This window comes from Salmo salar, chromosome ssa11 (genome assembly GCF_905237065.1).
Source record: "Salmo salar chromosome ssa11, Ssal_v3.1, whole genome shotgun sequence".
Classification (NCBI taxonomy): domain Eukaryota; kingdom Metazoa; phylum Chordata; class Actinopteri; order Salmoniformes; family Salmonidae; genus Salmo; species Salmo salar.
This window is the reverse complement of record NC_059452.1, coordinates 14398575-14419078: the sequence shown is the minus strand read 5'-3', so window position 1 is coordinate 14419078 and position 20504 is coordinate 14398575. Positions and strand designations below refer to the sequence as shown.

Sequence of the window (20504 nt, the reverse complement as noted above, 5' to 3'; positions counted from 1 at the left end):
TGATATCTCACAATAGGACTGTGTCTATGAAAGCACTTAGTGTTAGCGTCTCTCTCCGTCTTCCTCTCGCTGTCTTTCTCTCTGTCTGTCTTTACTTCTCTGTCGCTCTCTCTTTGTCTTTCTCTTCCTTTTTCTGTCTCTCTGTTTCTCTCTCTCTCTCTCTCTCTCTCTCTCTCTCTCTCTCTGTAGCTATGGCCAGAACCTGCTAGGGGCCAAACCTGGGGGAATGGAGAGAAGAAAATACTTTTTTATCAATGATGAGAGGATCTAGGAGGAATTTGCTGGGCTTTGCATAGTAATATATTTGTTTTATTTCACATGTACACGTGTGTATTAGAGGTCGACCGATTATGCTTTTTCAACGCCGATTAACGTTACCGATTAATCGGCCAATTTCTTTTTCTTTATTTGTAATAATGACAATTACAACAATACTGAATGAACACTTATTTTAACTTAATATAATACATCAATAAAATCAATTTAGCCTCAAATAAATAATGAAACATGTTCAATTTGGTTTAAATAATGCAAAAACAAAGTGTTGGAGAAGAAATTAAAAGTGCAATATGTGCCATGTAAAAAAGCTAACATTTAAGTTCCTTGCTCAGAACATGAGAACATATGAAAGCTGGGGGTTCCTTTTAACATGAGTCTTCAATATTCCCAGGTAAGAAGTTTTAGGTTGTAGTTATTATAGGAATTATAGGACTATTTCTCTCTATATGATTTGTATTTCATATACCTTTGACTATTGGATGTTCTTATAGGCACTTTAGTATTGCCAGTGTAACAGTATAGCTTCCGTCCCTCTCCTCGCTCCTACCTGGGCTTGAACCAGGAACACATCGACAACAGCCACTCTCGAAGCAGCGTTACCCATGCAGAGCAAGGGGAACAACTACTCCAAGTCTCAGAGAGAGTGACGTTTGAAACGCTATTAGCGCGCACCCTGCTAACTAGCTAGCCATTTCACATCGGTTACACCAGCCTAATCTCGGGAGTTGAAGCATTGCGAAGAGCTGCTGGCAAATGCACGAAAGTGCTGTTTGAATGAATGCTTACAAGCATGCTGGTGCCTACCATCGCTCAGTCAGACTGCTCTATCAAATCATAGACTTAATTATAATATAATAACACACAGAAATACGAGCCTTTGGTCATTAAAATGGTTGAATCCGGAAACTATCATTTCGAAAACAAAACGTTGATTCTTTCCGTGAAATATGGAACCGTTCCGTATTTTATCTAACGGATGGCATCCCTAAGTCTAAATATTGCTGTTACATTGTACAACCTTCAATGTTATGTCATAATTAATTACAGCCTTTGTTAGGAATAAATGGATTTCACACAGTTCGCAATAAGCCAGGCGGCCCAAACTGCTGCATATACCCTGACTGCTTGCACGGAACGCAAGAGAAGTGACACAATTTCCCTAGTTATAAGAAATTCATGTTAGCAGGCAATATTAACTAAATATGCAGGTTTAAAAATATATACTTGTGTATTGATTTTAAAGACAGGCATTGATGTTTATGGTTAGGTACATTGGTGCAACGACAGTGCTTTTTTCGCAAATGCGCTTATTAAATCATCACCCGTTTGTTGAAGTAGGCTGTGATTCAATGAGAAATGAACAGGCACCGCATCGATTATATGCAACGCAGGACACGCTAGATAAACTAGTAATATCATCAACCATGTGTAGTTAACTAGTGATTATGTTACGATTGATTGTTTTTTATAAGATAAGTTTAATGCTAGCTAGCAACTTACCTTGGCTTCTTGCTGCCCTCGCGTAACAGGTAGTCAGCCTGCCACGCAGGCTCTTCGTGGAGTGCAATGTAAGGCAGGTGGTTAGAGCGTTGGACTAGTAACCGGAAGGTTACAAAAACAAATCCCCGAGCTGACAAGGTAAAAATCTGTCGTTCTGCCCCTGAACAAGGCAGTTAACCTTCTGTTCCTAGGCCGTCATTGAAAATAAGAACGTGTTCTTAACTGACTTGCCTAGTTAAATAAAGGTGTATAAATAAATACAAAATAAAATAAAACAATTTGGCAAATCGGTGTCCAAAAATACCGATTACCGATTGTTATGAAAACTTGAAATCGGCCCTAATTAATCGGCCATTCCGATTAATCGGTCGACCTCTAGTGTGTATTATACGCATGTGTGAATTGGAATATGTTTTTTTGCATATCAAATCCTCCAAGACACCCTCGGAGACTGCATTTTTCACTGGAACAAAGTGGAAGAAGGACCTTGCTTGCCATGAATATGGCCTCAGGGGTACATGGCTCCTGGGAATGTTTTGATGACATAACATCAGCTGTTACAAAGAGTAGTGGATTGTTGAAATATTGCTCCTTTCTGAGTTTAAGCATTAAAAAGAATAGAGCATCACAACAGTTTAGAAAAAGCTCTGATTCATTGGCTGTTGATGTGAACTCCGTACTGCCTGCAAGTCTTTCCATGTGAATCTGACAAAATGCCTAACTTTAGCTTTATATAAGACATTGTTATTACTGTTTGGCAGTAATGTTACATTTGAGCAAGGCATGGAATGCCTTTGGTCTGGTCTGTCAATGGGGCATCACTATCGGGCAATCTTGCTGTGGTTGCTGCCGTTAAAGCAACCTTCTGTTTAACTCTAGCTTCTTTAACCCGAGTGTGTGTTGTGAGAGAGTGACTTTAACGTTGTTTTCAGAGATTGTTATGTTGTTGTCCGGAGACCACAGGATGGAGATGTGGGTGGAGCAGACAGCAGAGTTGGGAAATTGACTGACCACCACTGACAAACCCCCTATTCCCTTCCCTCTCCTTCCAACCTGGAAACAAGTTTGGCTGCCCTCTCTCCAGGGAGTGGCTGTAAGTCACCCTGTAGCCTTTTGGGTGAGACAAACACACTGACATCATTGGACAGTCTGTGCCTCTCTAAGCACTGCCAGATGCACCAGAAGCAGCTGCTAGTGGCTTTAGGTTGAGAGGGACTGGGGCATGCTATGTGCTTCATTATTAGAGGAAGAGGCCCCTATTTACGTCCACAGAGCGCAGACATCAGCCCTGGTTTGGTCCGTCAGTGGAACGAATGGTGAGGAGGACCAGGCCTCGGCTACATTGAAGAACCTAGCTCTGCTCTCCCTGATGTAATGCAGCCCAGATTCCATTGGGCGCTGTGTATTTATGAGTGTGTTTGGTGTCTATTAAAGACACAAGTGTGTCATGCAAACCAAATGTAGGTACATGACTGTAATAGGTTAATAAAAGCACTGAAGTAAACAAGTCTTAGGCGATATGTGTTTCTGGATAATGTATTGAAATTGTATTTCCTTTCCTTAACTTTTCATTGGTGGAGGCCAAGACTGCCATCAGCCTTGACCAGACAAAATTTGCCGTCGACGTAGCCAAAAACGGTTGCTATAATATGAGCTCATAAATGCTGGTATGCCTTATTTTATTGTCGTCCTGTTTCCTCTGTATGTGTTGATGAGAAGACCATGAGAAGGATTTATTTTGGTCTGGTGTCAGTTCTGCCTTTCATAGTGATATGAGGGAGGACTATGTTCCTGTAGGTGCAATCACATGAAGGTCTCTGAAGCCTCCTCAGATTGCTGTGCAGGACTAGTTGATCTCAAAGCCAGTTACACAGAAATACCCACAGGTAGTCTGACCGCACTGACTGAATGGGCTTTGTTGTGATGTGGGGGACTGCCAACACATCCCGCCACCAACTGGGACAACATGTGAGTTATCATTTAAAGTCTTAGACAATAACGTTGGTCAGCCTCTGTTGAGCTTCCTGGAGGTATTCTGTTTCCCTCTTTTGGCAGTTGGTGTCACAGTAAAACCTTTCCTTCTGGGAGAGCCTATCATAACGTCTGATCCTGTAGTTTCTCTCCGTCCGCCTATGTGCAGACAGATTTAGAGAGCTTTAATGCTCAGTTACTTCTGCCTTACAGCCGCCACCACTTACCCATGATGCCCGGCTAATAGGGGCCCCCTGTCAGAAATAGGACCCTCTATTTGATGAAAGTAAGAACAAGTAACACAAGCTCTGCACAGTTGCTCTGCACTGCGCCAGCCATCTCTACCTATCCCTTTGTCTGGCAGAAAGCTGTGATTCATGCCTAAATAAAGTACAGTCAGATCAATAGAGGGACGGTGCCTTAATCCATACTCTACACCACAGCCTGTATCCTTTTACTGCAACTTAACTCCTACTACTAACTGGACTGAGGGTCTGTCCCCACCCCAGCGTTAGTGATTGTCTTTTACCCCACCCCACTGTGTTATAGCACTAGTGTGGACTCAATCCTGTGGTGAGGGGTTGGGCTTATTGCACTTAGCGGAAAAAACGTAGCCAGCTTGATGTTCCAGCCACAGTATTTACCGTCCCGCTGGACTTGCCTCTAGTTAAGCAAACTAACTGAGAGTCTCTATCTCTCTTTATCTCTCTCGCTCTCTCTTGTTCTCCTTAACACCCTATCTGCCTAGGCAATTTATTGAGTTAACCTTTAAGTTGTGTGTAAATAATGGACAGCTTGTACACTCATCCACTTGGCTGATGTGTTCATGAGCACACTTCACACTGAGAGTGAAGAAACACCGAGACCCATCCTGGGAGGTAAAGTCGTCCCATGACTAATAATATTTTCTGCTCCATGGAGTGAGTTGGGGTTTTTATTGAATCGTTCCTAACAGCATACATTTCCAATTTAAATGAAACCGTGCAAGCTGAAATTGGTATATAGCACATGATTCCTTATTGTGCTGGCATGCTTATCGATACTGTTGGAAAATAATGGGAAAAGAAAAGCTGTTTTGGGGACAGGAATGATTAAGGTAAGGGGAGCTGAGAGGCAGGGGGACAGATGGGAGGGTGTGGTGGACTGATTGGTGTTTTCCTCTGATTGAAACAGCAGGACTCCTCACTGAGCTGACAGGCTCTGCAGAGAGGAGCAGCTTCACTGAGGAGGAGAGGAGAAGCAGGATTCACTCTGCCACTCAGAATCTGCTCTAACCACTGTAGCCCCAGTAGTGACAGCAGAGAGGGAGGAGGAGGATGGGGAAGATAGTGGGAAGAATAGAGGAGAGGTACGAGTGGACAAGGAGAGGGATTGAGGTGATGGTAGAAGAGAGGAGAAAATGACTAAAGGGGGATAGTGGATATATTGGGGTGTTTCTTTTACATCTCCTGACAGAAGATCTTTGAACCTACTGTGACTGGTGTCTTCTCCCTACACCCCCAGCTTCGTTAAAAAAAAAACGTCCTAATCCTGCTGGGTCATTTTAGTGCTTGTAGGAGATGCCTGTAAGGGGGGTTAAGTCGTCTCATCCCCCAGCCCACAGGACAGATCTGAGCCTTGTGTCACTCTGCTCCAACAAGGAAGCAACCTAACAACAGACCAGATGGCCTTTACGACCAACTTTATGTGTGTTTCTGTTGGAGTTTATATGGGTGATATGCTCCTCCCTCTCTAGCCCCTAATCCCAGACAGTTTGACCCCCCTAATGGGGAGAGATAAATTGGGGTTTGTACTGCGGCATTAACCTGCCAGGTCAGTATTCGACATCCATCCCTGTCTGAGGTCGTCAGGACGTGGAAACTGGCCTCTAGGGGCAACAGTGAGTTCTGTTACCTTCAAGTAGGTTTCGGTTTTGATAGGGCATTTGGATAAGGCATACAACTAGAAACAACTTTCTATCGCTGGATTCGAATTTGTAACCTTTGGAATCAGAGGCAGATTGCAGAATCAGAGGCAGATTGCCTCCGATTCAAAAGGTTTCAAGTTTGAATCCAGCGGTAGAAAGTTGTTTTTGAGATTTGAGTCTATCCCAAACCTTAACCCTTACCGTAACCATTCGGAGTTAATACCTAACCTTAACCGTAACTGTAAAGAGTATGCAGAAATTGCCCATCAAAATGAATTCATTTGCTTCACGCTTTGAAGCTCATACCCTGCAGTCAGATGTGATCTACTCTTAGCTTAGGAGCTGTAACACAGGGTTGAAAGATATATACTCTCACCAAGCTGCAGAGAGCAGGCAGTGAAACAGGCTGTCAAATAGTATCTCTCCAGTCCTCCATCACGTCCTGGCCTGCCTGGGCTCTGGGCTGGCTGCTGAATAAATGATGGCTATTTAATAGTGCAGAGCCGCTCTAGACTCTGGACACTCAGTCAGCAATACAGAGACAACTCTGAGACAGAGCAAGGCCACTATGCTGAACACAACACATTATCGCAACAACACAGGCGACAGGTAACCTAGCGGTTAGAGCATTGGGCCAGTAACCAAAAGGTCGCTACTTTGAATCCCCGAGCTGACAAGGTATAAAATCTGTCGCTGTGCCCTGGAGAAAGGCACATAGCCCTAATTGCTTCAGGGTCTGGCTGGTTGTGACCCCACTCTCCAAGAGTGTCTCGTGGGGAGTTGGGATACGCAAAATACACATTTCCAATTCACACCTGTGTAATACATTCTTGTACATGTGTGAAATAGGACACATATATGTACCTCAAATGATTATTACATATCAGTGAAGCCTTCAAAATATGTTCAATATGTGTGTCGTGTTGTGTACATTGTATGTGTGCATTTGTTTATGCAGACATGTATAGGTGTGTGGTAACCAATCCTCTAAACGAGTAGACAATATGAATTGATTATAAGGGATTGTAGTCATGTACAGTAGCACTTTTAAGGTGTCCAAAGCCCATTGCAATGTAATTACTCTCACCTCATCCTCATCCCACTTCCAAGTCTGGAAAAAATCCCCCACACATTCCTCTGACTGCAGTTGTACTGTTTTAATTAGATCTAGTTTATATCCTGCTCCCTGTGAATTTAGCTGGGATTCTGCTCCAGTTCAGCTCTACTGCCTTTTGCTCTTTGATCACATCAATGAGACTTTTAATGTGGACGACTGTCATAGGGACTCGCAGGTCCCTGTAGTTACAGGGGCCTGCGACCTCGGTCTGTGAGTCATTCTTTGGTATTTGTTTATTTGTGGGTTCATGTGTTTGCATGTGGGATGAGTGTTTGTTTTAAAAAAAAAAAAATCTTCCAAATGACCTCCATCCACTAATGTTTGTGCTTTGGAATTTCATGGAGCTTAGTGATTCTGCTTTTATTCATTTTGTATGGCTGTCCAGTGTCCATTTCCTCTCCTTCAAGTCATCTTCTCTCTGATCTTGTCCCTGAATGTGGTGTGACTAAAGCATCTTTGTGAGGTTTGAGGGAAAATGTGAAATGAAAATTTCACACTTCCCACCCCAACAGTTTAGCGATGGGGTTAGAATGTCAACATCGATGACCAAATCTCATGTCATCTTCTGCAGTAATAGGGTGTGGTTTATGTGCGCACTTGTGTGTGCGTGCGTGCATGTGCGTAGGTGTCTGGTGTGTGTGATGCATGACATGTATTTTTACAAGCAAATGTGTGGGTCTAAGTTTCTGTGCATGAGGACAGGATGTTAGTGAGTCATGGTTCAGGAATGCAGTGTATTATACATGGTAGACCCAGATCCCACTGCAGCCACGAAACCTACACTCTTTAGTAAAAAAGGTTCCAAAAGGGTTCTTCGACTTTCCCCATCGGATAACCCTTTTGGGTTCCAGGTAGAACCCTTTTGGGTTCCATGTAGAACTATCTGTGGAAAGGGTTCTACCTGGAACCAAAAAGGGTTCTTCAAAGGATTCTCCTATGGGGACAACCGAAGAACCATTTTAGGTTCTAGATGGCACCTTTTTTTCTAAGAGTGTAGGTCCACATGGAACACGACTCTTCCTATTGTTGTGCAGTGTCAGACAGAGGGAAACTAGAATGAACTGTGTGGGTTCAGATGAGTTAGGCCCCATGCCATAGATGACGAGACACACATTGAGTTAGAGGTGTAACCATAGAAACAAGCTTCAGAAATGTTATTTTGAGGTAAAGAAGACAGACAGTTTTTTACTCTTTGTGACTAGGGTTTCCATTGGCGATAGACTTAGACCAGGGCTCAGAGTGTACTAACCAATTTTTGTGTCTGGATGTAAATGACAGATTCTCAATTGCTATGTCTATCATCCATTGTTCATCAGTTGCCATGGCAACACCACAGCTAGCACTATAAATAGGGAATGGTTAGCTAGTCTAAGATGTCTTTAGCCTAGATTCAATCAGACTTTGAAATTACAGGCCACAGTTGATATGGTGAAAACAATGTGTACCCTAAGCCAGCTCATACACTATATATACAAAGTATGTGGACACCTTTTCAAATGAGTGGATTCGGCTATTTCAGCCACATCCATTGCTGACAGGTGTATAAATCGAGCACGCAGCCATGCAATCTCCATAGACAAACATTGACAGTAGAATGGCCTTACTGAAGAGCTCAGTGACTTTCAACGTGGCACCGCCATAGGAAGCCACCTTTCCAACAAGTCAGTTCATCAAATTTCTGCCCTGCTAGAGCTGCCCTGGTTAACTGTTAGTGCTGTTATTGTGAAGTGGAAACCTCTAGGAGCAACAACGCCGCAAAGTGGTAGCCACACAATCTCACAGAACGGGACCGCCGAGTGCTGAAGCGCGTAACGCGTAAAAATCGTAAGAATCGTCTGTCCTCGGTTGCAACACTCACTACCGAGTTCTAAACTGCCTCAGGAAGCAACGTCAGCACAATAACTGTTTGTCGGGAGCTTCATGGAATTGGTTTCCATGGCCTAAGATCACCATGCGCAATGCCAAGCGTCGGCGAGGAGGAATAATGGTCTGGGGCTGTTTTTCATGGTTCGGGCTAGGCGACGAGGTCACTACAGGTCACTACAGAAATGGTTTGTCGAGATCGGTGTGGAAGAACTTGACTGGCCTACACAGAGCCCTGACCTCAACACCATTGAACACCTTTGGGAGGAATTGGAACGCCGACTGTGAGCCAGGCCTAATCACCCTACATCAGTGCCTGACCTCACTAATGCTCTTGTGACTGAATGGAAGCAAGTCCCCACAGCAATGTTACAACATGTTTGACGAGTTGGTGCCCACATACTTTTAGTAATGTAGTGTATCTGTGTGAAGATGTATTCAGTGCTCTCGTCTGCATTAAAACCAAATATCGATCCAAGTTGGATGTGACAGCAGAGATGAGGTGCGCAGTGTCAACCACGCCTCCTGATTTTGAGAAGCGCCGACGTGATATGCATTAAGCACACCCATTTCATTAGTGGTGATGAGAGAAGATACATTTTGTCAGTCTAATTTGCAGTTGACTGTCATAGCCCCCCATGAAAGATATGTAATGGTGAGTTGAGAAGACAATCAGAAATACTGTTAGAATGTTTTCTAATTGACTGCCATAGCCCCAAGTAAAGAAGTTACCATTGGCTGTTAATTACATCATTTTTTTCACATGGTTGGGCTCGTGAGAATTTTCAGATGTCAAAATGAGGTAGTGGGCCAAAAAAGTTTGCGAACCCCTACTTTAAAAATGCAGAAAGAGAAAGGGTAGGCTATATAGAAATAATGACGCTCAAATTGAAAAATCATTGAACAAAATAATGAGGATTTTTATCGTCATAATGGAGGTGTGGATTACATCTCACATTCCAGTGTTCGAACTCGTAAACAAGGCTGCATGGGATGTATGTTAATGTCTCACTGTGTAGTCAATGGCAATGTCTGCTTTAGGTATAAATGCCGGGAGGCACTTGTGGATTTGACAGCTCTAACACAGTTCGACTTCCGACACCGTCAGAACAACCGGTATACGGACATTGACTTAAACAGATCTAATTGAATTGAGCCTTTCAACTTTGGTAGTTTGAGTTGGAGAGCCTCTGAGCCTACCCATGTTTGCTGTTCCTTGCTGCCTGGCAGGTAGAGCAGGCTGTCCTGTTATAACTCGCTGCTGACCTCTAACCCCTGTCTGGTCTTTATCACAGCTGTGAGGCTCCCTTCCTTCTGAGGATGATAACTGAAATGTAACGAGTTATGAATCAGCAAAACCCATCCCACCGTTCCGCTTCCGCTGCACAGGCAGTTGAACATCCTCAATGGACATTCCTTTGACGAGTCATAAGGGGGACGTCCTAATTCTGGTGAGTTTTGTTTGAGGAAAATATATTGAGTGCAGGTATCGAGTTACAAATCTTTTTTTGTGAAGTGCTCTACTTCATATGAGCATTTCTTTTCTCAGACCGTTTGAAGTTTGGAACATCTCACGCTGGCTTGGGTACAAAGCTTTAAATTGGATCCATAGTTAACTAAATAGGTCTCTCTCCTCCCACATGTTTGCTTCTGAGTGGTCAGTTTCAAATTATTTTTTTACACAAATGTCTGTTGGTTTATAGTGCTATAGACCAGGTGCTCTGGCTAAGCAAACTGCTAATGAAGGGCTCCCAGATCAACCAGAGTCCCAAAACCAGAGTGAACGGTCACAGCGAGACACACATTCCCTCCCCTCTGACTCATGCGGTCAAGGGAACTGTTTACAGGCCCAGCCCTATATAGGGTCTCAGAGAAAGGGTTGTGGTCAAACCAAAATCACAGAGCTATGTTTGCTCCAGCACAGTTTTTAAAATGTATACTCCAACTCTGTGGAAGTGAGGGAATCCTCTGAAACTCTTCTGATTAAATCCACTCTGACCACATTCCCACAAACCCCTGCTTTTAACATAAAACGCCTCTCACTATTCCAGACCTGATATAAATGTCCTCCAGTTATGGTATTTTTAAAAACTTAGCCTTGACGCAAAACCAGCCCCTTAACTTGTATTAATCTCTAATAGATAAGAACCCCTCACTTTGTGGAGGGATTGTAAAGTGTGTTTATGGGGCGGAAATGTTTATGGCCCAGTTTGCAGTGATAAAGAGGCTGTTGGCTGGACTGGGAGTGGGAGTCGTCACACGGCTACAACACGGCTACAAGAAGGGTGGGGGGCTGTATGTACACAGTTAAAGAGAAGGGGGAAGAGAGTGGTGGGAATCAAAGAGGCAAGATACAGTATTTTGACATTCTTTCCAATGTATTCTAACATGTGTTTGTCATTCTGCTAGCTTTGGTGTTGATATTGGTGTGGGTTGTACTTGAGTCATTTGGGGGTGTTTGAGCCACAGCTCAGCGCATCTCTCTGGGTCAGAGAACATGTCCCTGTCAAAGACTGGTGCTGATTTATGGTCCTACGGTCGGGGACAGAGAAAGAGAGAGTGGGAGAGACCCAGATGGGGATATAGTACAGTGGGAGAGGTCAGGAGAAGAAAGACTTGGAGAGAGTAAAAACAGCAAGAATAGAGAAGAGTGTGGGGAAGAGAAGAATCAGAAAGAGTATGAGGAAGGAGCACCTGTTGGACAGAGAGACCTGTTAATAGAGTGGATGTAGAAATGTTTTTGTTTTGAGCCATCTGTTGCATGAGGACATCAAATCTCAGGAATCTCAGCTATAGAGACAGGAAGGAAGAGGATCATAGAACAGACGGTTTGAAGTAAGAGTGGCTGCTGCTTGTTCTGGCTTTGCCACAGCATCGATTCCTGTACAATGACTTTGAGTACCATTCCTGCAGATCTGGCAGTGCTTCACTCCTCTCATTCTCATCTCTCTCCTTGTCTTTACACTCTTACGGAAAAGGGTCCAAAAAGGGTTCTTCGGTTATCCCCATAGGAGAACCCTTTTTGGTTCCAAGTAGAACTCTTTCGGGTTCCTCTGTGGAAAGGGTTTTACATGGAACCCAAAACGCTTCTACGTGGAACCAAAAAGGGTGCTCCTATGGGGACAGCTGAAGAACCCTTTTAGGTTCTAGATAGCAACTTTTTTTCTAAGAGTGTGTGTTTGCGAGTGAAGGGTGTGTGGGTTTACCTCATATTGGAGTTCTCCCTCCAGCATGCCTTACCTTGCAGTGTAGATGGAGAGCGGTTGACTGCTACATATAGAACTGGGTCTTCTGTCAAGCATGTCTGTTCTTGCTCAGACATTATGAGAACAAACAGGGATGCAAGTATTTATTGTATAGACGGGTTAGCTGAGAACGTCACGAAAACGATGCACACGCTTCAATGGGGCAGAAGGCAGTGTGTTGTTGTGATTCTGGATGGTCAGATAACTAGCAACAATGACAAGAAGCTGCCATGTGGGGAATCGTAAGTGGCTCGTTTCAGCTTGTTCTTGATACCATGTCTTGTTATGAGGTAGTTTGACTGATGTCACGTCTAAGCTAATATGGCAAAAATCCACTAGCTAGCTAACAAACAACTGTAACAATGTATTTGAGAGATAAGAAGTGCTCATTCTGCAACTTTATTTATGTTTTCAATGAACATTGGAGACCAAATGTAGTTAACATGTTTTCAATAATCGAAGCCAACCCTGTCTGTTTTGCTCCATAGCTTCTGCGTCTCCTTTATGGGTCACATGGTTGTGTCTATTTCCCCTCTGCTGCTTCCCAAACTTCCCTCAGAACAAAAGAGCCACAGAGCCGTGGCCCTTTGGTGGAGAACTTTTACAGCGTGTTTATTGGGATGCCAAACAAGCTTCATTTAGTTTCCGCAAAAGAGAGAAAGTGTCGGGTCATTCAACTACACACACGCAAACATACGCCTTACACCCACATTTTGTACACACAAAAGGATTTTCATAAGGGCCCATAGTGTCAGAACGGGTGGTGAAAGGAAGAGAATTTTGTCTCTGCACTCCAACCCAACACACATGTTACCACAAGCGCTCGCACGATGAGTCACACACTCATTCACACATTCTTCCATGGTACACCCTCATACTTACACAGCCGTGACATCTCCTATTCATTCCCCTGCTCTCCTTTCACCTATAACCTCCCATCTCTCATCTGCCTCTCTCCTCTCTCTGGGTAGTGGGGCCGGTAATAAATCAAATGGGTGTGTCTATGCCTGCGGGGTGGATGGCGGCAGGGCAGGCTGAATCTGGGCTTTAAATAACCTGTATGTTTTTATATCCAGAGGGGAAACCCCATCAATAGTGGCCTCTACTCTCCCATCTGCTGCCCTCTCAAAGGCCTGTTACACTCCCCTCATCTACGGTTGAGTCGGCTGCCCTGTCAAAGGCCTCCTCCCTCCCTGTCTCCTCCGCCTCTCCCTCAGCTACTGCCTCACATGGTCTGTTCTGCTCCTTCTGTCGTTGTCTGAACGAAATGTCTGTCGCTCACCACATCATTCCCTATTCCTTATCAATGCTGTCACTTTTCCATCCTACGGATCTCAGTAACCACATGGTCTATCCAGACACTGAAGCTGTCCATTTCCTTCACAAGTCTCGATATGCAGGGCTTCACGGTTTGTGAATGTGAATACTGACAATTCTACTTGTCTCCAGTTCTCTGTCTTTGTGTCTTTGCAAAATTCCATTACATAGCTGGAGGGAGTTAAGGCAATACAATTCACATCGTTACTCACGTCATATATTATCCATCACACGTGTCCCGTTATGCAGTGCCAATGATTCATACTGCACAACATATTTAATATAGCAAGTTAACAATGATCCATGTGTCGTCATACAATCCATAGAAGCCATTTAATCAAGCACATAGGGTTCAGAATGGGAATTTTGCAATGACCCATCACACACATTATTTTGTCCTTCAGTCCAAGTTTTTCTTTAATCTTCCCAGTCTTTTATTGCTTTAACATTTCCTCACTGTTTTCCACCTGTCTTTTTCCTCAAACCTCTATCTTGCAGTCCAGTGTGTCCTTGTAATGGTGCCAGATGTGACTGTTGGATAGCTGCAGTAACTCTGTTAAAGCGGTGATGCCAGGTGTCCACAGGCGCTATGTCCTGTACAGTGACAGGATGATAAAGTGTAGTGAGGAAGATTCAAGAGAGGGAAATGACCACCTGACCACAAACTCGAGCTCAGAATAACTCCGCCCTTCAGGAAGACAGCCCTGGTCATAGGGAGGAGAGAAATACACGTGTAAGTAAATGATTGAAAGGGATGGGAGAGATTACGGTTAACATACTGTATATTGAGTTAAAGACAGCTCTGCTTCTCTTCATTAGTTACTGCTCAGACTGTCAGACGTGCTGGATGGATGACAACACTGCAAGATCAATGTAGCCTGAAGGTAGCTAGCTTCTCGCCCTCAGATCCTTGGTTATTGTTAGCAACAGAGACATTGTGATGTTATCCCTGTAGGCAGTAGAGCAGAGCCCTGTGGCCAGGTGCTGTGGTCATTAACAGGATCTGCCCCAGTGTTAATTAGCTGGCTGCTGCTGCTTAGTCATTCATGTATTCAGACTGCCTGCAGGGAGGCACTGCACATCACCTCCTATCGCCCCCTAGTGAAACTTCCAAGACACAGCCGTTTTCCTGCAGATTAACCTCTCTAGGGCAGGGGTGTCAAACGTCCGGCCCGCGGGCCGGAACAGGCCCGCAAAGGGGTTTAATCCGGCCCGCGAGATGATTTTGTAAAGTATAAAAATGATCTGCAATTTTTCAATAAAAGAAACTGCTGTTCCAATTGCGTCCACTGGATGGCGCAATAGCAATTGTGTTAACCTCTTACATCTAGACGTTCCGCTAGCGGAACACCTGCTCCAATATCCAATGATAGGCGTGGCGCGAATTACAAATTCCTCAAAAATACAAAAACTTCAATTTTTCAAACATATGACTATTTCACAGCATTTTAAAGACAAGACTCTCCTTTATCTAACCACACTGTCCGATTTCAAAAAGGCTTTACAAGCGAAAGCAAAACATTAGATTATGTCAGCAGAGTACCCAGCCAGAAATAATCAGACACCCATTTTTCAAGCTAGCATATAATGTCACAAAAAACAAAACCACAGCTAAATGCAGCACTAACCTTTGATGATCTTCATCAGATGACAACCCTAGGACATTATGTTATACAATGCATGCATGTTTTGTTCAATCAAGTTCATATTTATATCAAAAACCAGCTTTTTACATTAGCATGTGATGTTCGGAACTAGCATACCCCCCGCAAACATCCGGTGAATTTACTAAATTACTCACGATAAACGTTCACAAAAAACATTACAATTATTTTAAGAATTATAGATACAGAACTCCTCTATGCACTCGATATGTCCGATTTTAAAATAGCTTTTCGGTGAAAGCACATTTTGCTATATTTTCAGTAGATAGCCCAGCCATCACGGCTAGCCATTTAGACACCGACCAAGTTTAGCCCTGATCAAACTCCGATTTACTATTACAAAAGTTTCATTACCTTTGTTGTCTTCGTCAGAATGCACTCCCAGGACTGCTACTTCAATAACAAATGTTGGTTTGGTCCAAAATAATCCATCATTATATCCGAATAGCGGCGTTTTGTTCGTGCGTTCCAGACACTATCCGAAATGGTAAAGAAGGGTCGTGCGCATGGCGCAATTCGTGACAAAAAAATTCTAAATATTCCATCACCGTACTTCGAAGCATGTCAACCGCTGTTTAAAATCCATTTTTATGCAATTTTTCTCGTAGAAAAGCGATAATATTCCGACCGGGAATCTCCTTTTCGGCAAACAGAGGAAAAAATCACAAAGACGGGGGCGGTCAGGTCACGCGCCTAAGCCCACAGTCCCTTGATCGGCCACTTGAGAAAGGCGATAATGTGTTTCAGCCTGGGGCTGGGATGACGACATTCAGGTTTTTCCCGGGCTCTGAGCGCCTATGGACGACGTAGGAAGTGTCACGTTAGAGCAGAGATCCTTAGTAAAAGATAGAGATGGCAAAGAAGTTCCAGAAATGGTCAGACAGGCCACTTCCTGTAAAGGAATCTCTCAGGTTTTGACCTGCCATTTGAGTTCTGTTATACTCACAGACACCATTCAAACAGTTTTAGAAACTTTAGGGTGTTTACTATCCATATATAATAAGTATATGCATATTCTAGTTACTGGGTAGGATTAGTAACCAGATTAAATCGGGTACGTTTTTTATCCAGCCGTGAAAATACTGCCCCCTAGCCATAAGAGGTTAAGCAAGCAAACTGTTTATACCGGAGCAGAGCAAGTAGGTCAAGCAAGTGCAGCCAGTCCGGATGAGCTACTTTGTTTTGCCCGCGATATTTATTACGGCTTCTACTTTTAACATTATGTGCTTTGGCACCCTCATTGCCCCAATATGTCTCTGTCAAAAAAGAGAAAAGTGGACGCAGAGTGCAGAGTGTTCCAAGAAAAATGGTCATCCTCCTATTTATTCACGGAATTGAATGGGAAAGCTGTATGTTTGGTGTGTTCACAGCATGTTGCAGTGCTGAAAGAGTATAACCTTCGTCGCCACTATGTGAGTCTTCATGCCGACAAATATGACAACTTTCAAGGACAGTGGAGAAGAGAGAAGGTGAATGAACTGTTGGCGGGTCTGAAGAAACAGCAGTCTGTGTTTACTCACAGCCGAGACATCAGTGACGCTGCAGTGAAAGCTAGCTACCTCATTGCTAATGAAATTGCAGTGGCTTCAAAACCATTTAGTGAGGGTGAATTTGTAAAAACATGCATGATGAAGGCAGCGGAGATTGTGTGCCCTGAAAAGCGCCAGGCTTTTGCAAATATCAGCCTGACAAGAAACACAGTTGCAGACAGGATTTCCGATCTTTCAGTGGATTTGGACAGCCAGTTGAAGCAAGTCATTTATTGGGTTTTCAGTTGCAATTGATGAAAGCACGGACATTACAGATGTTGCACAACTGGCCATTTTCATCCGCGGAGTTGATGACACATTGACCGTCACCGAGGAGTTCGTGGAGTTGGTGCCGATGACAGATACAACGACAGCAGCTGATATTTTCACCGCACTCGTCGGCGCGCTGGACAGGGTCGGAGTGGACTGGTCCTGCGCTGTCAGCCCGGCTACAGATGGTGCGCCCTCAATGATCGGGAAAAAAGCAGGCGTTGTGACAAAGTTCAGAGAGAAAGTGCAATCTGCAAATGGAGGACGTGATTTTTGGACTTTTCACTGTATATTGCACCAGGAGGCTTTGTGTTGCAAGTCATTAAAGATGGATAACGTCATGAAGGTTGTCATCCAAACTGTTAATTTCATCCGATCCAGAAGCCTGAATCACCGTCAGTTTGACAGCCTTCTCAGAGAGAAAGACCACATCTATGGCCTGCCATACCACACTGAGGTAAAATGGTTAAGCCGAGGTGCTGTGCTTAGGCGTTTCTTTGATTTACGAGAAGAAATTGAACAGTTCATGGAAGAAAAGGGCAAACCAGTGTTAGAATTTCATTCCGCAGAATGAATGCAGGACCTTGCATTTATGGTGGATGTTACAGATCACCTGAATAACTTGAACAAACAGCTGCAAGGGCGCAACAAAGTCGTCACGCAGTATTATGACAGCATACGTTCTTTCAAGTTGAAGCTGTCATTGTGGGAGACACAACTCGCCGGTGGTGATGCAGCTCACTTCCCCTGTCTGAAAAATGTGTGCGCGACCCAACATGTGGCAGACATGAAGCGGTTCAAAGATAAAATAACGGCACTGTTACGGGAGTTTGAGCAACGCTTTCAGATTTTTGGTGAACTGGAGAAAGACTTCAATGTTTTTTGCTCGCCATTCACCGTGAATCCCTCTGATCTGCCCGTCAGCATCCAACTTGAAATAATAGACTTGCAGTGTGACTCGGATATGAAGGGCAAATTTGCCGCAGCTGGCTTGGACACATTTTATCAGAATCTCTTGCCAGGTTACCCCAACTTGACAGCCCTCGCTGCAAAACTGTTGTGCATGTTTGGAACCACATATCTTTGTGAGTAAGTTTTCTCTGTAATGAGCATAAAAAAAACAAAGCTGCGCTCAAGGCTCACGCACAAGCACTTGAATCACATCCTGAAGTTGGCTGCCACTCAGGATGTGACGCCTGATATTGATGCGTTGGTGAAAGCTAAAAGATGCCAGGTATCAGGAGTCAAATAAACTATTTGACCCCACTTAACCTCTATGGGCTAGGTGGGATGCAAGCGTCCCACCCGTGGTGCACTCCATCAACAGCAGGTGCATTTCAAGAGCGGCAAATTTGAATCCAAATAAATGTCAAAATTCAAATTTTTCAAACATACAACTATTTTACACCCTTTGAAAGATAAACATCTCCTTAATCTAACCACGTTTTACGATTTCAAAAAGGTTTTACGGCGAAAGCATACATTTAGAGTATGTTAGGACAGTACATTTACAAGAGTTGTGTGTAATGTTTTGTCAATTCAAAGACAGGGTCACCAAAACCATAAAACCAGCTAAAATGATGCACTAACCTTTTACAATCTCCATCAGATGACACTCCTAGGACATTATGTTAGACAATGCATGCATTTTTAGTTCTATCAAGTTCATATTTATATCCAAAAACAGCGTTTTACTATGGCATTGATGTTGAGGAAATCGTTTCCCTCCAATAACCGGCAGTCAAGTCAGCACCACAAATTAAATAATTAAAATTAGAAAACATTGGTAAAATATTATATTGTCATTTAAAGAATTATAGATTTACATCTCTTGAACGCAATCAACTTGCCAGATTTAAAAATAACCTTACTGGGAAATCACACTTTGCAATAATCTGAGCACTGCGCCCAGAAAAATACGCGTTGGGATACAGACTAGCCGTCATGTTGGGGAGATCTAAAATCGAAAATACTATGTAAATAATCCATTACCTTTGATTCTCTTCATCAGATGTCACTTCCAGGTATCACAGGTCCATAACGAATGTAGTTTTGTTCAAAAAAGCTCATCATTTATGTCCAAAAATCTCCGTCTTGTTAGCACATGATCTAAGCCCGCCGGACTTCACTTCATGAACGAGGGGAAAAAATATATTTACGTTCGTTCAAACATGTCAAACGTTGTATAGCATAAATCATTAGGGCCTTTTTAACCAGAACATGAATAATATTCAAGGTGGACGAATGCATTCTCTTTTATAACGTATTGGAACGAGGGTACCCAACATGAACTCGCGCGCCAGGTGTCTAATGGGCCATCATCGTTCCATGGCTCTTGTTCGGTCAGATCTCCCTCCAGAAGACTCAAAACACTTTGTAAAGGCTGGTGACATCTAGTGGAAGCAATAGGAAGTGCCAAAATATTCCTCAGCCCCTGTGTTTTTCAATGGCATAGGTTTAAAGGTAATACAACACATCAGGTATCCACTTCCTGTCAGAAAATGTCTCAGGGTTTTGCCTGCCAAATGAGTTCTGTTATACTCACAGACAACATTCAAACAGTTTTAGAAACTTTAGGGTGTTTTCTATCCATATATAATAAGTATATGCATATTCTAGTTACTGGGTAGGATTAGTAACCAGATTAAATCGGGTACATTTTTTTATCCAGCCGTGCAAATACTGCCCCCTAGCCCTAACAGGTTAAAGTGCTGCATGAGACACCCTGATATAGTTCTGTGATCTGTGATATACTTCTGTGAATCACTGAGGCATTGTGTGTTTGTGTGTTCTTTTTCTTTAGAATTTTCAAATAAACTTGAGGTGTTTTATGATTAATAGTGATGTTGTGCTTGTACTATTGTGGACACACTGTCCTCAGGCTCCAGCTTTATGTTTTATGTTGATCGTATTAAAACAAAGAAAACAATCTGAAGTTGTTCTTTTTAAGTTATATATACCATGATTTTACCGGTCCGGCCCACTTGGGAATAGATTTTACTCCATGTGGCCCCTGAGCTAAAATGAGTTTGACACCCCTGCTCTAGGGGGTGTGGGACGGTAGCGTCCCACCTGGCCAACATCCAGTGAAATAGCAGAGCGCCAAATTCAAAAACAGAAATACTCATTATAAAAATTCATAAAACATACAAGTGTTATACATCGGTTTAAAGATTAACTTCTTGTTAATCCAACCACGGTGTCAGATTTCAAAAAGGCTTTACGGCGAAAGCATACCATGCGATTATCTGAGAACAGCGCCCAGCAGACAAATCATTACAAACAGTTACTAGCCAAGTAGAGGAGTTACACAAGTCAGAAATAGCGATAAAATGAATCACTTACCTTTGATGATCTTCATATGGTTGCACTCACAAGACTCCCATTTACTCAATAAATGTTTGTTTTGTTCGATAAAGTCCCTCTTTATATCCAAAAACCTCTGTTTTGTTTGCACATTTTGTTCAGTAATCCACAGGCTCAAAGGCAGTCACAACAGGCAGATGAAAAATCCTAAAAGTATCAGTAAAGTTCGTAGAAACATGTCAAACGATGTTTATAATCAATCCTCAGGTTGTTTTTAGTCATAATAATCAATAATATTTCAACTGGACAAAAGCTTAGTCTGGGACACTGCAGTGTCCACTCATTCAGAGTGGTCTTACTCCCTCATTTTTCAGAATACAAGCCTGAAACAATTTCTAAAGACTGTTGACAGCTAGTGGAAGCCATAGGAAGTGCAATTTGAGTCCTAAGACAATGGAATCTGTATAGGCAGTCTATGGAAAACTACAAACATAAAAAAATCCCACTTCCTGGATAGATTTTTCTCAGGTTTTCACC

General features: G+C 43.1%; 1 protein-coding gene across 3 annotated transcripts in view; it reads left to right on the top strand.

The window, feature by feature from the left end:
* The window catches only part of LOC106562045 (coiled-coil domain-containing protein 102A), a 79484-nt gene that overhangs the window by 8013 nt on the left and 50967 nt on the right, over positions 1-20504 (top strand). The window contains exon 1 of one of the 3 annotated variants that reach the window (XM_014126582.2): positions 9926-10087. The exons of the other annotated variants lie outside the window; for them this stretch is intronic. The gene's annotated coding sequence lies outside the window, so the exon portion shown is untranslated. Of the gene's footprint in view, positions 1-9925; positions 10088-20504 lie in introns of those variants that run through there. 3 annotated transcript variants of the gene reach the window in all.